General features: G+C 39.4%; 1 long non-coding RNA gene across 18 annotated transcripts in view; it reads right to left on the bottom strand.

The window, feature by feature from the left end:
- The window catches only part of LOC147343611 (uncharacterized), a 729471-nt gene that overhangs the window by 124558 nt on the left and 584591 nt on the right, over window positions 1-20322 (bottom strand). For 2 of the 18 annotated variants that reach the window (XR_015156290.1, XR_015156289.1), the window contains one exon: window positions 2560-2728. The exons of the other annotated variants lie outside the window; for them this stretch is intronic. This is a non-coding gene — a long non-coding RNA (uncharacterized LOC147343611). The remainder of the gene's footprint in view (window positions 1-2559; window positions 2729-20322) is intronic. 18 annotated transcript variants of the gene reach the window in all.

Below are 20322 nucleotides of genomic sequence, written 5' to 3' on the forward strand. Positions count from 1 at the left end.
AGGTTCTATTTATATATTGCTCTTATTACTCATGTTAATTTTACTATTGGAAGTATTTTGCTATTGTGTTTATTTGCTAGGTCATGTCTGACTCCTTTGCAACCCCATGAACTGTAACTTGCCAGGCTCCTCTGTCCATGGGATTTCCCAGGCAAGAATACTGGAGTGGGTAGTCAATTCCTTCTCCAGGGAATCTTGACCCAGAGATTGAACCCACATCTCCTGCATTGCAGGCAGATTCTTTACTACTGAGCCACCTATAATGACATGTTAAAAAAGTGTTTATCCCCATTTAGCTCATAGACTAGTTAGTACATTAAAATACACTGTCATATTAAAAGTAATCTTACCATACACTACATATGATAACTATAAATGAATGCCAGGTAATCTGTCTTAAGGATATTTTTAGTAAAGCAGTTATCCTACAATTAAAAATAAACTAAAAGAAGATATTTTTATATACCTATTTCTCTCTAGGTAAATAGATGTTAGTATGATATTCCTGTTCACAAAAAAACCAAAGGAAAGTAAAATATGGTGTGTCCCATTTCCAGCTTCCATGTTGGGTATTATATCCATTTCTCAGTGCAAAGGTTATAACACGTTCTAACAACTATATGTCCAATGTAGACATACCTAAATATACATGACAATTTTCAAAAGCCATAATCAATCAAGAGTCTAATGTCTAATCAAAGATACACACAAGGACCAAAGTACCTGTATAACATATCAGGAATGTTGGGACACTTATCAAGTGTAGTTTCGTCTATAAGATTTTAAAATACAGACAGTTATTGAAGGTGTCTTGGCTGTCCTTTTACTCTTTGTTGACACAAAGAATTAAAATCTGCCATCACTATAACTTTTATCCCTAACTGCATGGTGATGAGATCAATGACTACCAGCGAGACAGCTTTGACCTGGACTGTCTAGTCAAGGCTATGGTTTTTCCTGTGGTCATGTATGGATGTGAGAGTTGGACTGTGAAGAAGGCTGAGTGCTGAAGAATTGATGCTTTTAAACTGTGGTGTTGGAGAAGACTCTTGAGAGTCCCTTGGACTGCAAGGAGATCCAACCAGTCCATTCTGAAGGAGATCAGCCCTGGGATTTCTTTGGAAGGAATGATGCTAAAGCTGAAACTCCAATACTTTGGCCACCTCATGCGAAGAGTTGACTCATTGGAAAAGACTCTGATGCTGGGAGGGATTGGGGGCAGGAGGAGAAGGGGATGACAGAGGATGAGATGGCTGGATGGCACCACTGACTCGATGGACGTGAGTCTGAGTGAACTTCGGGAGTTGGTGAGGGACAGGGAGTCCTGGCATGCTGCGATTCATGGGGTTGCAAAGAGTCAGACACGACTGAGCGACTGATCTGATCTGATCTGATCTGACAGCTACTGTGACTGTGATGCTGGTTTCGTGCTGAGGAACACTGATTCCAGCCTGCCAGCTGCATCAGAGGAAATTTTGAATTGCTGAGCAGAAAATGATCTATCCCTTTGATAAGTAGTTAGGACACCTGGGGATGGGATCATGGCAAAAAATGTCTTATTGGCAAGTCATTGTTGAGTTTGAGGCAGAAAGGGAGGTCTTGGAGCTCATTCCAAGTATCTGAAGATAATGCCTAGGTTTCTAAGGGCCCGTCCTCACAAGTGCCACTCAAACATGTTGGCTGAAAATTCCCCTAGAGTGACAGAAAATGATATCTTCAACTTTTTAAGTGGAGTGTGTCCCTTAGTAATTACATGTATCATAGAGAATAGAAAATTAAGTATTACTACAAGAATGCTGAGAATATAGTGGCATAAAACTTTGTTTCCTAAAACTTTGTTTCTTATTTTAATAAGTTACAGGTTTTCTTTAAGGGTGGGATGATTTTGGAGAATGGCATTGAAACATGTATATTATCATATATGAAATGAGTCGCCAGTCCAGGTTCAATGCACGATACTGGATGCTTGGGGCTGGTGCACTGGGACGACCCAGATGGATGGTATGGGGAGGGAGGAGGGAGGAGGGTTCAGGATGGGTAATACATGTATACCTGTGGCAGATTCATGTTGATATATGGCAAAACCAATACAATATTGTAAAGTTTAAAAATAAAATTAAATTAAAAAAATACAAGACATTTTTGTATTTTTAAAAGAAAAAAAAAAACAAATACCATATTAAAGCATAGATGTAGAATCTAGAAAAGTGGTATAGATGACCTTATTTGCAAAGCAGAAAGAGAGACACAGACAATGAGAACAAATGCATGGACACCAAGGGGGTAGGGGAGTGGCAGGATGAACTGGGAGAATGTGATGGACAAATGTCCACTACTATTATAAATAGGGAACTAATGAGAACTTACTGAATAGCTCGGGGAACTCTACTCAGTGTTCTGTGGTGATCCGGGTGAGAAGAAAATCCAAAAAAGAGGGGACATACGTTTTCTAGGTGGCGCTAGTGGCAAAGAACCCACCTGCCAATGCAGGAGATACAAGAGACGCAGGTTCAATCCCTGAGTTAGGAAGATGCCCTGGAGAAGGGAATGGCTACTCACTCCTGTATTCTTGCCTGGAGAATCCCATGGATAGAGGAGCCTGGCAGGCTATCGTCCATAGGGTCACAAAGAGTCGGACAGGACTGAAGCCAACTTGGACTCATATGTGACTGTATACAGCTGATTCACTTTGCTGTACAGCAGAAACTAACACAACGCTGTGAAGCAACTAGATTCAAAGAAATAAAAATACAAAGATGAAGCAGTAATTAGGAAACTTTTTTTTTTTTTGCACTGGTTATATAAACTACTTTTGAAGTTTTTAAGAAATCTGGTACACTATTGAAGATGTTTACTAATGTATTGGATGACAAAAAATTTTTTTTGAAAAGCTATATTTGTCTCTTGATCATTTTGACTGATTAATTCATTTCTGTTTGTTTTGATGAGGGACAAGAAGACGGTTGTGTGATGGTTTTATTGATAGAATGAGAAGCGAAAGAAATATAAAAAATTAAGAATGTGCAAATATAAGCAAAGGCATTAATTTTGAGGAAAAATGCTTAATTCAGTATCTTAAATATATTTTCTCCACTTGAGTAAAGATATCCAGTAATTACATACTGCACAAGAGAGCTATAAATCAGCATAGAGCTGAATCTTTTTAAGCTGTAGCTCTTTAAAAATATTTTAGCATCATTATTATATTAAAATTATGTGCTAATGTATTACTTTGGGGGGACTGGAGCTCCTAATATAATGAAAAAGGCCATGGTTTGCAAGTATTTAGAGGAAAATAAATAATTACATCAACTTTAAAAATGTAAGGAATTGGAGAAACAGACCCCACCTCCTGGTGGCAGAAGCAACCAGGGGGCATCACAAAGGGGCAGGCATACAGCAGTTTTCTTCACTGGAGGCATATCTCATTCACAACACTCTCCATGGCCCTCTGCCCTAGTAGTTCCCATGGTGCCCTTCACTGCCTGCCCAGCATCTGAGTTCAACATGCTACTAAGGAATCATGTAGGACCAAAGGTGGGCAACATGGGAAGCAGAGGGCAGGAGTTATGGTAGTAACTGAAGAGTTATTTGTCATTGTTTTCAATCCAAATCTCTTTTAAAAAAATCATAGATCTATGTTGACCTTCACATAGAACAAATTCAGTCAAATGGATCAAAGACTTAAGAGAAAATAAACTCTGAAAAGTATTCCATAAAGTAAGGCATGCGGGGAAGTAAATGCCTATATTGTAAAGATAAAATACAAAATTTGCACTTAGAGACACCTACATTGAACATGGATTTCACAAATCAATACTTCATGCAAACCTTAGAATACCAAATATTGTCCCAGCTACCTTGTTCATGCTTTTCTTGTTTCTTTTTAGGAACAAAAATATTTCCTGGCTCTAAATAAAAACCAGTTTGCATCAGGAAAAAAATTCAAAAAGCTTATTTTCTTTGTTGTGATGAAACAAAAAGTTTTCAAATTGTTTTACAAACAGAAATAAGTAGCAGATAGGATAGTTTTTGTTGTTGCTGTTATTGTTGAAACTGAAAGAAAAAATACAAAGAACGAAGTTGCTAACAAAATTTCCAAAGATAAAGAAATACTAGGTATCAGGGAACAGCTTAACAGTAGCTTAAAGGAAAATTGATGATAATGGTGGTTCCCAGATCCTGAACAACTTCTGCTGTTCTGTCCTTAAACCTCAAGCAAGGTAGACGTTGTACCACTGGGAATGGCTGCTCGAGAATCTACAGTGGCTTCCTTTGAACCAGTGAATCAAACCCCTCCTTGTGGAAACACAGGAGCCTCCCTAGGAGCTCCTTCTGGAAGTGTTCAACCTGGTCTGTCAGAACTTTTCAGAAGCAGCCCCCATTCAGTTCAGGCAACCATCTTCATACTCAACATCCATCAAGCTTCCACCCTCTACCTGCCTGGGATCATACTACTCCTCCCTGGAATATGTAAGATACCCAATTTAATATTCTAATTATACAAATCCTATGCATTCAAGATCTGCTCCCCTGGAACACCCTCTATTAAATTCTATCTAACTATTCTAGGCAACACTGAACTTCCCTTTCCCTTTGGGAACTTTTGGAGTTGATCGTATGCAATAATAATTATTGGGGCTTCCCCAGCGGCCCAGTGAGTAAAGCATCCACCTGCAATGCAGTAATACAGGAGGTGCTGGTTCGACCCCTTGATTGAGAAGATCCCCTGAAGGAGGAAATGGCAACCCACTTCAGTATTCTTGCCTGGAGAATCTCACAGACAGAGGAACCTGGTGGACTACAGTCCATGGGGTCATAAGAGTCAGACATGACTGAACGACTAAGCACAGTCTACCAATAGCTGGCTGTGTAGCTTTTTCTTAGGGAAATTTTAGAATTGAAAACATGCAAATATTGAAAATAATAATTACTAGAGAAACAACAATGGCTGTTACACTGGCTGCTTTTTCTGTGCTAGGAAGGTGGGGGATGTCAGATTTTGGTTTCTCCACTTCTGCTCTTTGTCATCCCTATTTCCTACTGAAAAATTAACTTGCCTGGCGTGTACAGCCTAGAATTGAGGAAAATTCCGAGAGACTGTCTTCCAGTACAAAGCCGAGGAGCCAGACCTTTCTCTTCCTTGTCCCAGTACCTCACAGGAAACAAGCATATACTTCTTACTGGAGCCAGTGATGCAAGGACTAGCAGAATGCCCGGAAGTCATTTATCCCAGCAGCGGCAGGTGGCGGCGGCGGTATTCTTAGCAGACGTTCTAGTCCTGTTCAGCTGTTTCCTTCGGCTTCCTGCTTCTTGTCTCTGGATATTCCTGGTTCTTGACGTTCCTCTTTCTGCTCTGGATAGCCTTCCACTTAAGTCTGTGAATCCCCTGAAACTTTTCAATAACCTGCTTCTCTTCAGTGCGCCTGAACTTCTTTCAGCTCTCTGCAGCCCAGGCTCATGGTGCAGTCACACAGTGTAGACAGCATGGATGCTGTGTGTGCAATCCCAAGTCGCAGATACCGGCCAGAGAAAAGCTACTTAAAATTTTTTTTCCTGTATCTGCACTTAATGGCTATGCTTTTCAGATGGTAAGAAACCAGCCTTTTTAAACTCAAAGCAATCTTAGTCATTTCCGTATTTCTTCATTCAGTTTAAGATCTCACCCTGAGTGCAGTCTCAGCATTGCTTCCAGGTCATGGGGCTTACAAGACACAGGCTGGGCAGGCAGAAGATTCTGTCTCTCTGTACTTGTCAGCAGTCCCCGCTGGCAGGCAATCCAATGCCTCATTTCCTGTCCAGATTCATGGCCATCTTTATGGGCTACAGTGTGTCCACCCCCTTCAAAGTCCCAGGCTGAAGCCCTAAATCTCAGTACCAATGAATGTGACTGTATTTAGAGACAGAGCCCTCACAGAGGTGACTGAGTTAAAATGAGGCCATTTACATGAACCTTAATACAATCTGACTGGTGTCCTTATAAGAGGAGAAAATTTAAACACAAGAGGGATGTGTGTGCACAGAAAAATCATCACGTGAGGCCACAGTAAAAAGCAGTCATCTGAGAGCTATGGAGAGAGGTATTAGGAGAAACTTAACCTGCCAACACTTTGATTTCAGACTCCCAGCCTCCAGGGCTGTGGGGATATGTGTTTCTATTGTTTAAGTCACTTGGTCTATGGTTCTTTGTTATGGCAGCCCAAGCAGACTGATACAGCCGTCTGCTAAGTTGCTTCAGTCATGTCCAACTCTTTGCGACCCCATGGACTGTAGCCTGCCAGGCTCCTCTGTCCATGGGATTCTCTAGGCAAGAATACTGGAGTAGGTTGCCATGCCCTCTTTCAGGGGATCTTCCTGACCCAGGGATCAAGCAAGCATCTCTTACGTCTCCTGCGTTGGCAGGCGTAGCCCTATGCTCACTTTATACAAATGATTATTGGTTTTTGTTTTGAGGTTTCTGTTTATTTGTTTTGTTTTGGCTGAACTGCACAGCATGCAGGATCTTAGTTCCCTTACCAGGGATCGAACTCAGGCCCCCTACAGTAGAAGCGTGTAGTTTTAACCACTGGACTGCCATGGAAGTCCCTATGATTATTGTTCATATAAAGTTGCTAATTCTGGAAATCCTTGAGACCTTCATACTAGTAGGTTGGGGTCAAACTGAGTCTGGGGTAGTGTTCTGTTCAGAGTGGCCACCTAATAAATGTTTAATAATTGGTGCAGAATACGATAGACATTAACTCATGGTTTGCTGCAGGCAACAATAATTTGTAAATTTTTTTTATCTTTTGATTTGAAAGAAATGAGCAAAAAAAAAAGAGAGCCAATTTTCCAACTGAGAAATGAGCAAAATATTGCTGGACAGCCAACATCTGGTATCATTTAAGTCTGAACTGGACAGAGGGCAAAAAAGAAGATTATACCAGAGGGAACAATCCTGAATTTAACGGAGGGGAAAAAAAAAAAAAGATGACACAGTTCATCTCTTCAGTGATTACACATCCTCCACTTTCATATAGCAACACTGCAAACTGACAGTTTACCTTCCTTGAGTTTTGCATTTCACTGTCCAGTAAGGAAACTCTAAAGGCAAAAATGCTAGGATTCTATTTTCCCAGAATGATGCCAAGTAAAGCTGCCTTAATCCTTCTAACGCTTCAACAAGCTACTCTCCAAGGCTGCCATTGGTGAATGTGCATTAAATTCAAGTGGAGGAAATGGGTGGTTATTCTTTTTTTTTTTTTTTCAAGACAGTAAGGAGGGAAAGAATGTCCTTTCCATGTCAATGTGCATGATTACCAGGAAATTTGAGCAAATTAAATCAACTTGTGTTGGGTGTACAGATGTTGCAGATAATAACTCCCACGTAAATCAGTAATGAAATGACTTTACTTTTTCACCATTGCAAAAGGGGCCAGAATTCAGCATATTTGCAACATAGCCACATGGATACCATGTGCAGAAATGTCAATTTCATAAGTGCCTCCTAAAAGCTGACTTGCACAAGCCTCAGGCAAGAAGGACAAAGTGTCACATCCCTTGGCCTTTTAGCATGGAATCCTTCACCTGTCTCACAGAGTTTCTTCTGGGCTCATTCAGAAGCATTTTCACTCTAGCCAGTGACTTAATGATCCCTTCGTGCAATTATGATATCACTCTTTGTTCTCTATGACTGTACTAAAATGCTATGAGTTATAAACTTTATTACATAGCTACAGTATTGACACTAAAATTTCAATGAATGCACTAAGGCTGGAAGTTGACGGCTATAGAGACAGGGCTATCTCTTGGGGAAAGCTAGATTTTCATGAAAGTTAAAATGTCAAATATACGGGACAAAGATGGATACTTTGATTAGTATCTAAGAAATTTCTATTTCCTATAACTGATGTTCCTATGATTTAAGATCTCAATTTCCAAGTAATCTTAGTTATTAATGTGGTTAGAGGTAATTCTGGGCAAGGAAGTGCACGTTTTAAGACTTTGCAATTATTGGAAAGAAAGAAGCAACTAAGAGTTTGGCTACTATTCTTTAGGACTATGTATCTACTTATCTATATGCACACATATGTGTGCATATATGCACCTTTATATATATGTTGTGTGTTTTTATATACACATGTATATGCATGTAAGTGTGTATATATACCTGTAAGTGAATATATATATGGGCTTCCCTGGTGGCCCCAACAGTAAGAAGAATATGCCTGCAATGGAGGAGACCTGGGTTCGATCCCTGAGTTAGGAAGATCCCCTGGAGAAGGGAATGGCTACCCACTCCAGTATTCTTGCCTGGAGAATTCCATGGACAGAGGAAGCTGGTGTGGCTACAGTCCATGGGATCACGACTGAACTATATATATACATATATATGTGTGTGCGTGAATATTTATATACATATGAAAGATGACAACTTTCAGCAAATTTTAAGTGTTTTCTTAGGTAATAATGCCTATATACTCACTCATCAGTTGTCTGCTTCTTGTTGGAGAATAGAATTATGTCTAATAAATGCTTGTGAGTTTGCCAACAAAAATACTCCTTTTTCCACTCCCCCTACTGAGAGAAATCACGTAGGAGGACATAGTTGAAGCCTGTTGACTGAATTGAGCTATTAATATTGAATCCCAGAACAAGACACGCTTCCCCATCCAGTCCCTGCAGCCCTCCTTTCCCCAGGAGCACAGTTTCTGAGGAAGCAGAGGAACCCAGCCCCCAATAACAACTGGTCCCTTGGCAGATGGAAGGGCTGAACAGAGCATACATCATTTTTCCAAATTCAATCAGGTCAGTCACTCCACCTTTCCAGGAATGACTTTAGTAAAGGAGTGGATATCAGGAGTGGGGCTAAAACCTATCCACTTTAAGAGCCATGATTTATTTACAATGAAATGAATTATGATGTAGAAAAGCAGATACATTCTTGCACGATTGTGTCTCTAGGTTAGTCGTGTGTCATCTTAGAGGACAGCCATACAGACTTCCGAGTTAACCTTGTAGTGGGAAAACAGTTGATTGTTCTCATATTAACTGCTGGTTGGAAGTAAAGTTTCAGAGAGTGCCTGACTTTTACTCATTAATACTTATCTTTGTATCACCAGTCCAAAGAACAGGCCAGGCACTCATTCAATGTTTGCTGAATTGAACTGATACACGGCACTGCTTCCGAAATTTGATCTATAATAATGCATAAGAGTGTGGCTACCAAGAATGGTGGATAAAAGTATTAACCCAGGAGTTAGACTCCAGGGTCAAGAATGAGCACACAATGCACTAGATGATGACTTGGCAGGGGTTACTCAGCCCATCTGTGCTTCTGTTCATTCACATGTAAAATTTAGATGTGATAGTATCTACCTCAGAGTTTGTGGTACAGACTACTGAGGTAATACAGACATGACATAATGACTGGCAATGAAAATTTAATTTTATTACATTTTATCAAAATATTATATGATAAGATCAGAAACTATAAAACTCTTAGAGGAAAACAGGCAGAACACTGTATGACATAAATCACAGCAAGATCCTCTATGACCCCTCTCCTAGAATAATAGAAGTAAAACCAAAAATAAGTCGGACCTAATTAAGCTTTTGCACAGCATAGGAAACTATAAACAAGGTGAAACAACAACTCTCGGAAAGGGAGAATATAATAGCTAAGGAAACACCTGACTAAGGATTAATTCCAAAATATATAAGCAATTCATACAACGTAATATCAGAAAAACAAACAACTCAATCAAAAAGTGATCAAAAGACCTAAACAGGCATTTCTCCAAAAAAGCATACAGATGGCTGGCTAATAAATACATGAAAAGATGCTCAACATTGCTCATTATTAGAGAAATGCAAATCAAAACTACAATGAGATATCACCTTACACTGGTCAGAATGGCCATCAGCAAAAAATCCACAACCAAAAAGTGTTGGAGAGGGTGTGGAGAAAAGGGAACCCTCTTGCACTATTGGTGGGAATGTAAATTGATACGGCCACTATGGGAGACAGTGTGGAGACTCCTTAAAAACCTACAAATGACCCAACAATACCACTTCCAGGCATATACCCTGAGGAATCCCAAACTGAAAAACACACAGGTACCCCAATGTTCACTGCAGCAGTATTTACAATAGCTAGGACATGGAAGCAACCTAGATGTCCATCAAAGGATGGATGGATAAAGAAGATGGGGTACATATACATAATAGAATATTACTCGGTCATAAAAAGGGAATACATTTGAATCAGTTCTAACGAGGCAGATGAAACTAGAGCCTATTATACAGAATGAAGTAAGTCAGAAATGAAAAATAAATATCGTATATTAACACATACTTCTATGGAATGTAGAACAATGGTACTGTTGAACCTATTTGCAGGGTAGCAATAGAGACTCAGACACAGAGAACAGACTTATGGACGCGGGGGGTGGGGTACCGGGGGAGGAAGGAGATGATGAGACAAATGGAGAGTAGCATGAAAGCATATACACTACCATACATGAACTAGATGGCCAAGGGAATTTGCTGTATGACTCAGGGAATTTAAACCTGGGCTTTGTAACAAACTAGAGGGCTGGGAAAGGGTGGGAGGTGGGAGTGAGGTTCAAGAGGGAGGGGACATTTGTATACCTATGGCTAATTCATGATGATGTATGGCAGAAACCAAACAAATATTGTAAAGCCATTATCCCTCAATTAAAAATAAGTGAATTTTTAAAATATGTGAAATTATAAAATGACTTCAGAACTATATACACACTTAACTGAGACTGAATTTTCCTTATGGGTCCTAACCATATGGAAAATATTTAAAAGGGCCTATGTAGATGGTAAGAGAATAACTGATGCTACTACAAAGTTACAGAATGTTCTTTTTCTAAAGAACCCATAGAATCACTGATGTTTTAATATTATATATTTATTTTGCTAATATTTGGCCATATATATATCATACTTTGATAAATGTTGCAATTAGTGATTTCAGTCCTTTGCAGCAATGATGATTTATGTAATTGGGCAGACTAGGGAAATATCTAGAATGGAGAACTTTGTAGTATATGCAACAAATTATGAACACATTTGTTGTTCATATATGTTGTTCACTTTTGCTGTTTCACACATGAACATTTCAATTGTATTATATTTTAGAATTTTGATATTTAGACTTGTTGGTTAGGGATAAAATAATTTGCTATTTCTTTGTCTATGAAGAGGGACAGATTTTGCATAGATTTGAGACTAGTTAAATTATAATGATTTGCAACAAAATCAGAGGAGAATTGAGTTTTGTAAGTGGTAAAATGAGGCCTGAAAAATAGGGCAGAAAATAATGCTCCTGAAAAGGAAGATTTCCAGGGAATGTCCCAGGCAGCAGCAGCCAGAGGTAATCACTGAACACACATTCGATTAAGGGCTCATGGAAGACTGTTCTCTCCTTACCAGAAAATACTGTGAGCTCTATGAATCATTTTGAGGTCATTTAATACTATAATCCAGATGTTTGTTTTCCTGTTGAGTTTCCCTTAGGGCATTTTGGTTGTCCTTTACTTTCCCAACCAGGTAGGATGTCTTGAGAGAGAGTCTTATTCTGTAATTAGTGGGAAATGTATCTTTTCTTCCACTAACTCTAGGTTGGGGGCTTGGTATACATTTTTTTTCCTGATAATTATTTTCTTCTATTAGAGTTTTCTGTTCACTGAATTATTGATTCTACTCTGACCCATTTCTAATGACTGCTCTGCCCTCTTTCTGTACCATGTCCTAATATACCAGCACTACCACAAGGACAGATTACTCAGAAGAGATTTTTTTCAAGTTTTGATTTAATACGAGGGATTTTAAAATGCTGATTTACTATCAACATCTGAAAGTAGAAGACTGCCATCCTAAGAAATCAAAACCCTTTTCTCTTTCTGTCAATCCTCAACCATCACGCTTTTTTATTTTTCTTAACTATTTTTATGTCAAGGATAATTAGCTTTACACTACTCACCCCTAAGAGTTTTCCAGCATGCTATCTGAATGGGAGAAAATTTACTAGTTCCTCCATTACATAAATGTATATCTATCCCTGAGTCTAACACTTTTGTAGTAAATGTACTGGAAGGAAATGAAAAATGAAAAATGACATTTTCTTGTTAATCAAGTTTTTTAGAATCTCCTTTTATTCAGTCTCAGTTAAGTGTGTAAGTGTGTATGTAGTTCTGAAGTCATTTTATAATTTCACATATTTTTAAAATTCACTTATTTTTAATTGAGGGATAATATCTTTACAATATTTTTTTGGTTTCTGCTATACATCATCATGAATTAGCCATAGGTATACAAATGTCCCCTCCCTCTTGAACCTCACACCCACCTCCTACCCTTTCCCAGCCCTCTAGTTTGTTACAAAGCCCAGGTTTAATTCAGTTTCTGAATATCAAAATGCAGCAGTGAAAATCCACTGTTTAGAGCATACCCTCAGAAGTCTAAAGTCTTAAGTTACTGTTAACTGTATATGTGAATTATCCCTGTGATTGTGTGAAAGTCACTCAGTCATATCCAACTCTTTATGATCCCCTGTACTATACGGTCCATGGAATTCTCCAGGCCAGAATACTGGAGTGGGTAGCCTTTCCCTTCTCCAGGGGATCTTCCCAACCCAGGGATCAAACCCAGGTCTCCCACATTGCAGGCAGATTCTTTACCAGCTGAGCCACAAGGGGAATTATCCCCATAGTAGATTGTAAGATCTCTGAGTTCGGCATTCAGTTTTGAGTAATAGTGGACAAGACCATTGTACCACAAAAATAAGCCAATATGACTAAAAAGTAACAATATCCTGTACATTGGGCCTTTAATAAAAAACATTCAATAGAGGTTATGGAACACATTGAAAATGGAAAATTTATACTACTATAGTTCTGCACTTATCCTGAATAAAATAACATGGTAAGATTTGAACAACAGAATAGAGAGATTCGGATGGTGGTTGACTCAATGCATACTGTTTACCACCACAAGGTGAACAGACACATGGGTTTTGAGGTGTGTTCTTTGTGGAGAACATCCTAATGTGTGTCACAGAGGGATTTCAGAGAAAGAGGCAAATGTGGTTGCTTGCTCTCATGAGTCCTATTACATGGAGATGATAGCGCAGATCATCACAGTTGGCATTTCCAGATTAGGAGATAATTTCTATCTCACAAAAGCCAAGAGGAAATAGTACAGTCCTCTCATTGAATTAGGCCAGTCATTCTCATTATGTGATAGCACAGCAGAACAATGAAGACCCTGAGATATAGAACAGGATGATCCTTTTAGCTGGGTTCTTTAACATCCTGCTACTGAACCGTGCTGGGAAATTACATGCTAGCACATGGAGAGTAGCACTTTCTAATCAGGCTAATTAGCTCTCAAACACAGTTATTGAAGGGATTCCTTCTTCCACGCATATGATGATAAAGACAGAATCAAATAAGTCACCTTTTCTCTATTTTAAACCTCTCCTATGGAACATGTTACAATAGAAAGCTACTCTTCCATACTGTGATTGATTAAAAAAAACAGGGCCATGCATCAAGCAAGACTCGTCTGGGTCCACTGGTCTGGGTGTGGAGAAAGAAAGAAGGTTTGGGGGCCATATATCCAGGCAGTTTCTATAGCAGTGACTTAATGGTCTTTCCAGACTGGGTCAGAGGGAATTCATGGAGCAGTTTGGTCTAGCTAGACCTGTAGTTAGTCTAAGCAGTGTAGCCAGGCAATAGCAATGGAGATCTAGATGCTATATTAAGTTTCTTGACCCCTCACTTTGGCTTGTGCATGGCCATCTTCTTCTTCCTGTCTGCACATGGTCTCTCATCTGTACACATGCTCCCTTGCTAAATTTCTTCTACCTACAAGAATACCAGTCAGATTAGATTCAGTTCAGTTCAGTTCAGTTGCTCAGTTGTGTCTGACTCTTTGTGACCCCATGAATCACAGCATTCCAGGCCTCCCTGTCCATCACCAACTCCCACAGTTCACTCAAACTCATGTCCATCAGGTCGGTGATGCCATCTAGCCATCTCATCCTCTGTCATCCCCTTCTCTTCCTGCCCCCAATCCCTCCCAGCATCAGGGTCTTTTCCAATGAATCAACTCTTGGCATGAGGTGGCCAAAGTATTGGAGTTTCATCTTTAGCATCAGTCCTTCCAATGAACACCCAGGACTGATATCCTTTAAGATGGTCTGGTTGGACCTCCTTGCAGTTCAAGGGACTCTCAAAGTCTTCTCCAACACCACAGTTCAAAAGCATCAATTCTTTGGTGCTCAGCTTTCTTCACAGTCCAACTCTCACATCCATACATGACCACTGGAAAAACTGTAGCCTTGACTAGACGGACCTTAGGACCATGCTAAAGCTCACACTTTCATTTTATTACTTCTTTAAATACCTCATCTCCAAATATAGCCACATTTGAGCTATCGAGAGTTATGGCTTTAACATGTGAATTCTGGGAGGGACCCAAGTCAGCCCACAGCAGCTGCCATACAGCCCATGAAAGCTGTAAGGAAAGACAGAAGCGTAACCTGATCCCTGACTTGTGATAAACTGATAGACTCCACATACCAGAGAACATTTATTCAAATAAATAAGAATCTGCTCAAAGTTTGAAATCCTGTTTTCACGGCATGGACAGTTCATCTCCTCTATCTGTAAGAATTCCATGAGAAGCTCTTTCAAATAATTTGGGAAAATAAAGCTGTTCTCAAAAGAATATAGTAGTTTGAGGAGATCATAGCATAATTTTAAACAAATATTCTGCTTAATGGGCCACTATAGGAAGAAATTCAGTATTAAGTCTGCACAAATTCCTAATTCTAGTGGAAAACAATCGCATTTTATTCTCTAGGTAAGAAAAAGTAAAATTTAAGTCTTGCAACAAGTGTTTACTGAGTCCAACTCTGTATGCAGTCCTAATCGAAGTGGTATATAAAATGAAGCTGGAAAACTTTATAGTTTAATATGGCTCCAATAAGAAAATTTATAATGCCCAAACAAGGATTTTACACAGGACAATTTTATAGCCTAATTCTCCCAGAACACTATAGTTTTTAAAGTCTATTTTCCTAGTATCCCCTTTCTCTCAAAAAGTATCAAAATTTGCACGACAATTTATATGGTCACCTCAAATATAGAGAAATCAGAAATCTCGGAAAACATTTAACAATCAACGATTATAAATGGAAAGCAAGTCCAGAGAGCAATAATGAAAAAAACAGAAAAAGAAACCACAAAAATTTCAATTCTGATGCAAAGTTTTCTAACAGTTATAACCGGTTCACACATCACTGCATTCATATTCTTCACTTCTGGCACATATGTAGCTCAATTCCCACATTAATAATAAATGGGACATAATCTTTGCATCAGGTGTATTTCACTTTTAACTTATGCTTATTTTTAACATCATTACTTGTTCTTCTAATTATTTAAACTAACTTTAAAATAGTTTACACTCAAACCAATGCCAGCTCAAATCAATGGAGACTGGTCATGACCGTGATGAATGTTACAGAGCATGGGATAGCAAACAAGACCACAGATACAGCACAGAGTGCAGAACATTTTAGAAAAATGGTGCCCTATCAGTTCTGAATTAAGATAAAACTAAGTCTGAATTCATTATTTGGCTTTTGCTTACTCAGGTTCTTTCATCACTTTAATTCTCTCCATGTCTTATTCTTTCTGGCTAGGTTGTTAAAACATAAAATGCAATATTAGCATTTTTTCTTAAATAGTTTACACACAAAAATAAACTCATTTTAAGTCTACAGATCAAAGGTTTTTGACAAAATATATACTTACGTAATCCCCCCAATCAAGTTAAAGAACATTCCCATTACCCCCCAAATTTTCTCATCCCTCTGTAGTAAACCACTCCCACCCTTAGCCCCCAGAGGACCACCTGTCTGCTGCTTTCCATCACAATCGCTTTGCCTATCTAGAATTTCATATACATGCAATCATATAATATTACTTTTGTGTGTGTGTCTTGCTTCCTTCATTTAGAAAAATGTTTTTGAGAATCATCCCTGAAGTTATGTATATTAGCTGTCTGTTTCTATTCTTTGGAGAGTACCTTTTAACTGCATGAATATACTTTTTAAAAAATCCACTTATCTATTAATAAACATCTGGGCTATTTGCAGTGCTTGGATATTATGAATAAAGCTCTGTGAACAAGACATATCTTTTTGTGAATATGTTTTCACACCTGTGGGTAAATGCCTACAAGGGGAACTGCTGGGACAAACAGTAAGTACTTACGTATATTTAACTTATAAGTAACTGTCAGACTTTTTGAGTGTTTATACATTGTACACTCCCTATAGTAGGGTATGGGAGTTCCACTTGCTTCATGTCTTGGACAATTTGCTGGTATGTTTCAATATGCTCAGTTTCATCTTTGAGAAAAATCCTAGCTTCCAGAATGAATCCCTTGTCAACTTATGCTTTTTTAAAAATATAAACTATACCTTCACTGCTGCTACTGCTGCTAAGTCGCTTCAGTTGTGTCTGCCTTTGTGCGACCCCAGAGATGGCAGCCCACCAGTCTGTCCCATCCCTGGGATTCTCCAGGCAAGAACACTGGAGTGGGTTGCCGTTTCCTTCTCCAACGCGTGAAAGTGAAGCCGCTCAGTCGTGTCGGACTCTTAGCGACCCCATGGACTGCAGCCTACCAGGCTCCTCTGTCCATGGGATTTTCCAGGCAAGAGTACTGGAGTAGGGTGCCATTGCCTTCTCCCATACCTTCACTAGCCTCAGATTTTTCTGACAATCTCCTTTGGGGCACTTTAGGGAGATGGCCTCTCCATGATTCACCAATCTGACATTCTTTTTTTTTTTTTTTTAAACTTTACAAAATTGTATTAGTTTTGCCAAATATCGAAATGAATCCGCCACAGGTATACCTGTGTTCCCCATCCTGAACCCTCCTCCCTGCTCCCTCCCCATACCCTCCCTCTGGGTCGTCCCAGTGCACCAGCCCCAAGCATCCAGTATCGTGCATCGAACCTGGACTGGCGACTCGTTTCATACATGATCTGACATTCTTAAGGGCACACTCCAGTTGGTCATTAAACACAAGTTAAAAAGAAGAACTATACAAAAAAGGTCTTCATGACCCAGATAATCACAATGGTGTAATCACCAACCTAGAGCTGGACATCCTGGAATGTGAAGTCAAGTGGCCTTAGGAAGCATCACTATGAACAAAGCTAGCGGAGGTGATAGAATTCCAGTTGAGCTATTTCTCCAAAGAAGACATACAGATGGCTAACAAACACATGAAAAGATGCTCAACATCTCTCATTATCAGAGAAATGCAAATCAAAACCACAATGAGGTACCATTTCATGCCAGTCAGAATGGCTGTGATCCAAAAGTCTACAAGCAATAAATGCTGGAGAGGATGTGGAGAAAAGGGAACACTCTTACACTGCTGGTGGGAATGCAAACTAGTACAGCCACTATGGAGAACAGTGTGGAGATTCCTTAAAAAACTGGAAATAGAACTGCCTTATGACCCAGCAATCCCACTGCTGGGCATACACACCAAGGAAACCAGAATTGAAAGAGACACATGTACCCCAATGTTCATCGCAGAACTATTTATAATAGCCAGGACATGGAAGCAACCTAGATGTCCATCAGCAAATGAATCGATAAGAAAGCTGTGGTACATATACACAATGGAGTACTCAGTTCAGTCGCTCAGTCATGTCCAACTCTTTGCGACCCCATGAATCGCAGCACGCCAGGCCTTCTTGTCCATCACCAACTCCTGGAGTTTACTCAGACTCATGTCCATCGAGTCAGTGATGCCATCCAGCCATCTCATCCTGTCGTCCCCTTCTCCTCCTGCCCCCAATCCCTCCCAGCATCAGAGTTTTTTCCAATTAGTCAACTCTTCGCATTACTCAGCCTTTAAAAAGAATATATTTGAATCAGTTCTAATGAGGTGGATGAAACTGGAGCCTGTTATATAGAGTGAAATAAGCCAGAAAGAAAAACACCAATACAGTATACTAACGCATATATATAGAATTTAGAAAGATGGTAACGATAACCCTGTATGCGAGACAGCAAAAGAGACAGATGTATAGAACAGTCTTTTGGACTCTATGAGAGAGGGAGAGGGTGGGATGATTTGGGAGAATGACATTGAAACATGTATAATATCATATAAGAAACTAATCGCCAGTCCAGGTTCAATGCAGGATACAGGATGCTTGGGGCTGGTGCACTGGGATGACCCAGAAGGATGATATGTGGAGGAAGGTGGGAGAGGGGTTCAGGATGGGGAACACGTGTACACCCGTGGCAGATTCATGTTGATGTATGGCAAAACCAATACAATATTGTAAAGTAATTATCCTCCAATTAAAATACATAAATTTAAATTAAAAAATATTTCAAATCCTAAAAGATGATGCTATGAAAGTGCTGCATGCAATATGCCAGCAAATTTGGAAAACTCAGCAGTGGCCACAGGATTGGAAAAGGTCAGTTATCATTCTAATCTCAAAGAAAGGCAATGCCAAGGAATGTTCAAACTACAGCACAATTGCAATCATCTCACACTCTAGCAAAGAAATGCTCAAAAGTCTCCAAGCCAGGCTTCAGCAATACATGAACCATGAACTTCCAGATGTTCAAGCTGGATTTAGAAAAGGCAGAGGAACCAGAGACCAAATTGCCAACATCTGTTGATCATCAAAAAAACGGGCATTCCAGAAAAACATCTACTTCTGCTTTATTGACTATGCCAAAGCCTTTGGTTGTGTGGACCACAACAAACTCTGGAAAATTCTTAAAGAGTTGGGAATACCAGACCACCTGACCTGCCTCCTGAGAAATGTGTATGCAGATCAGGAAGCAACAGTTAGAACTGGACATGAAACAACAGACTGGTTCCAAATAGGAAAAGGAGTACGTCAAGGCTGTATATTGTCACCCTGCTTATTTAACTTCTACGCAGAGTACGTCATGAGAAATGCTGGTCTGGAGGAAGCACAAGCTGGAATCAAGATTGCCGGGAGAAATATCAATAACCTCAGATACGAAGCTGACACCACCGTTACGGCAGAAAGCGAAGAACTAAAGAGCCTCTTGATGAAAGTGAAAGAGGAGAGTGAAAAAGTTGGCTTAAAATTCAATATTCAGAAAACGAAGATCATGGCATCTGGTCCCATCACTTCATGGCAAATAGATGGGGAAGCAATGGAAACCATGAGAGACTATTTTTTCTGGGCTCCAAAATCACTGCAGATGGTGACTGCAGCCATGAAATTAAAAGATGCTTAATCCTTGGAAGGAAAGTTATGACCAACCTAGACAACATATTAAAAAGCAGAGACATTACCCTGCCAAAAGGTCTGTCTGGTCAAAGCTATGGTTTTTCTAGTATTCATGTATAGATATGAGAGTTGGACTATAAAGAAAGCTGAGCACGGAAGAATTGATGTTTTTGAACTGTGGTGTTGGAGAAGACTCAAGAATCCCTTGGACTGCAAGAAGATCCAACCTGTCCATCCTAAAGGAAATCAGTCCTGAATATTCATTGGAAGGACTGAGGCTGAAGCTGAACCTCCAATACTTTGGCCTCCTGATACAAAGAACTGACTCATTGGAAAAGACCCTGATGCTGGCAAAGATTGAAGGCAGGAGAAGGGGAAGACAGAGGATGAGATGGCTGGATGGCATGACTGACTCAACGGACATGAGTCTGAGTAAACTCCGGGAGTTGGCAATGGACAGGGAGGCCTGGCGTGCTGTAGTCCATGGGGTCACAAAAAGTCGGACACGACTGAATGACTGAACAGAACTGTACTGAAAGAGAATTAAGCAACTCAACAAAATGATACAAAACATTTTCATTATGTTAACTTTTAGTAGTAACAAATGTATTTTTTTCTATGCCTGAAATATTCTACACTTGGAAACAACTAGGGAATGACAGAATTTGTTTTTAACAATTGTATAATCAAAAACTTTTAAATATAAGCTTCTTATTTCCATTATAGACATATGTAGTATGTTAATGCTTAAATACTGAGATATTATTCAGCAATAATCCATAAATTTAAATAATTTCTCCATGTTTTAGGGTTTTTTGGTAAGTTAAATGAGATAGGTTAACAATATCTATTCCACAAAATTCTTGAGAAGATTAAATGAAGTAGTAGTTTTTAGAGAATTTAGCACCACTTCTTACTTCCTAGGAAATCCTCAACACATTTAAAAATGAATAAAAAAGGGTAGCCCAAACCATATATAGTGCTTCAACGTT

This window comes from Bos grunniens, chromosome 27 (assembly GCF_055505025.1).
Source record: "Bos grunniens cultivar Pamir isolate PY7600 chromosome 27, Bosgru_T2T1.0, whole genome shotgun sequence".
In the NCBI taxonomy this organism is placed as follows: domain Eukaryota; kingdom Metazoa; phylum Chordata; class Mammalia; order Artiodactyla; family Bovidae; genus Bos; species Bos grunniens.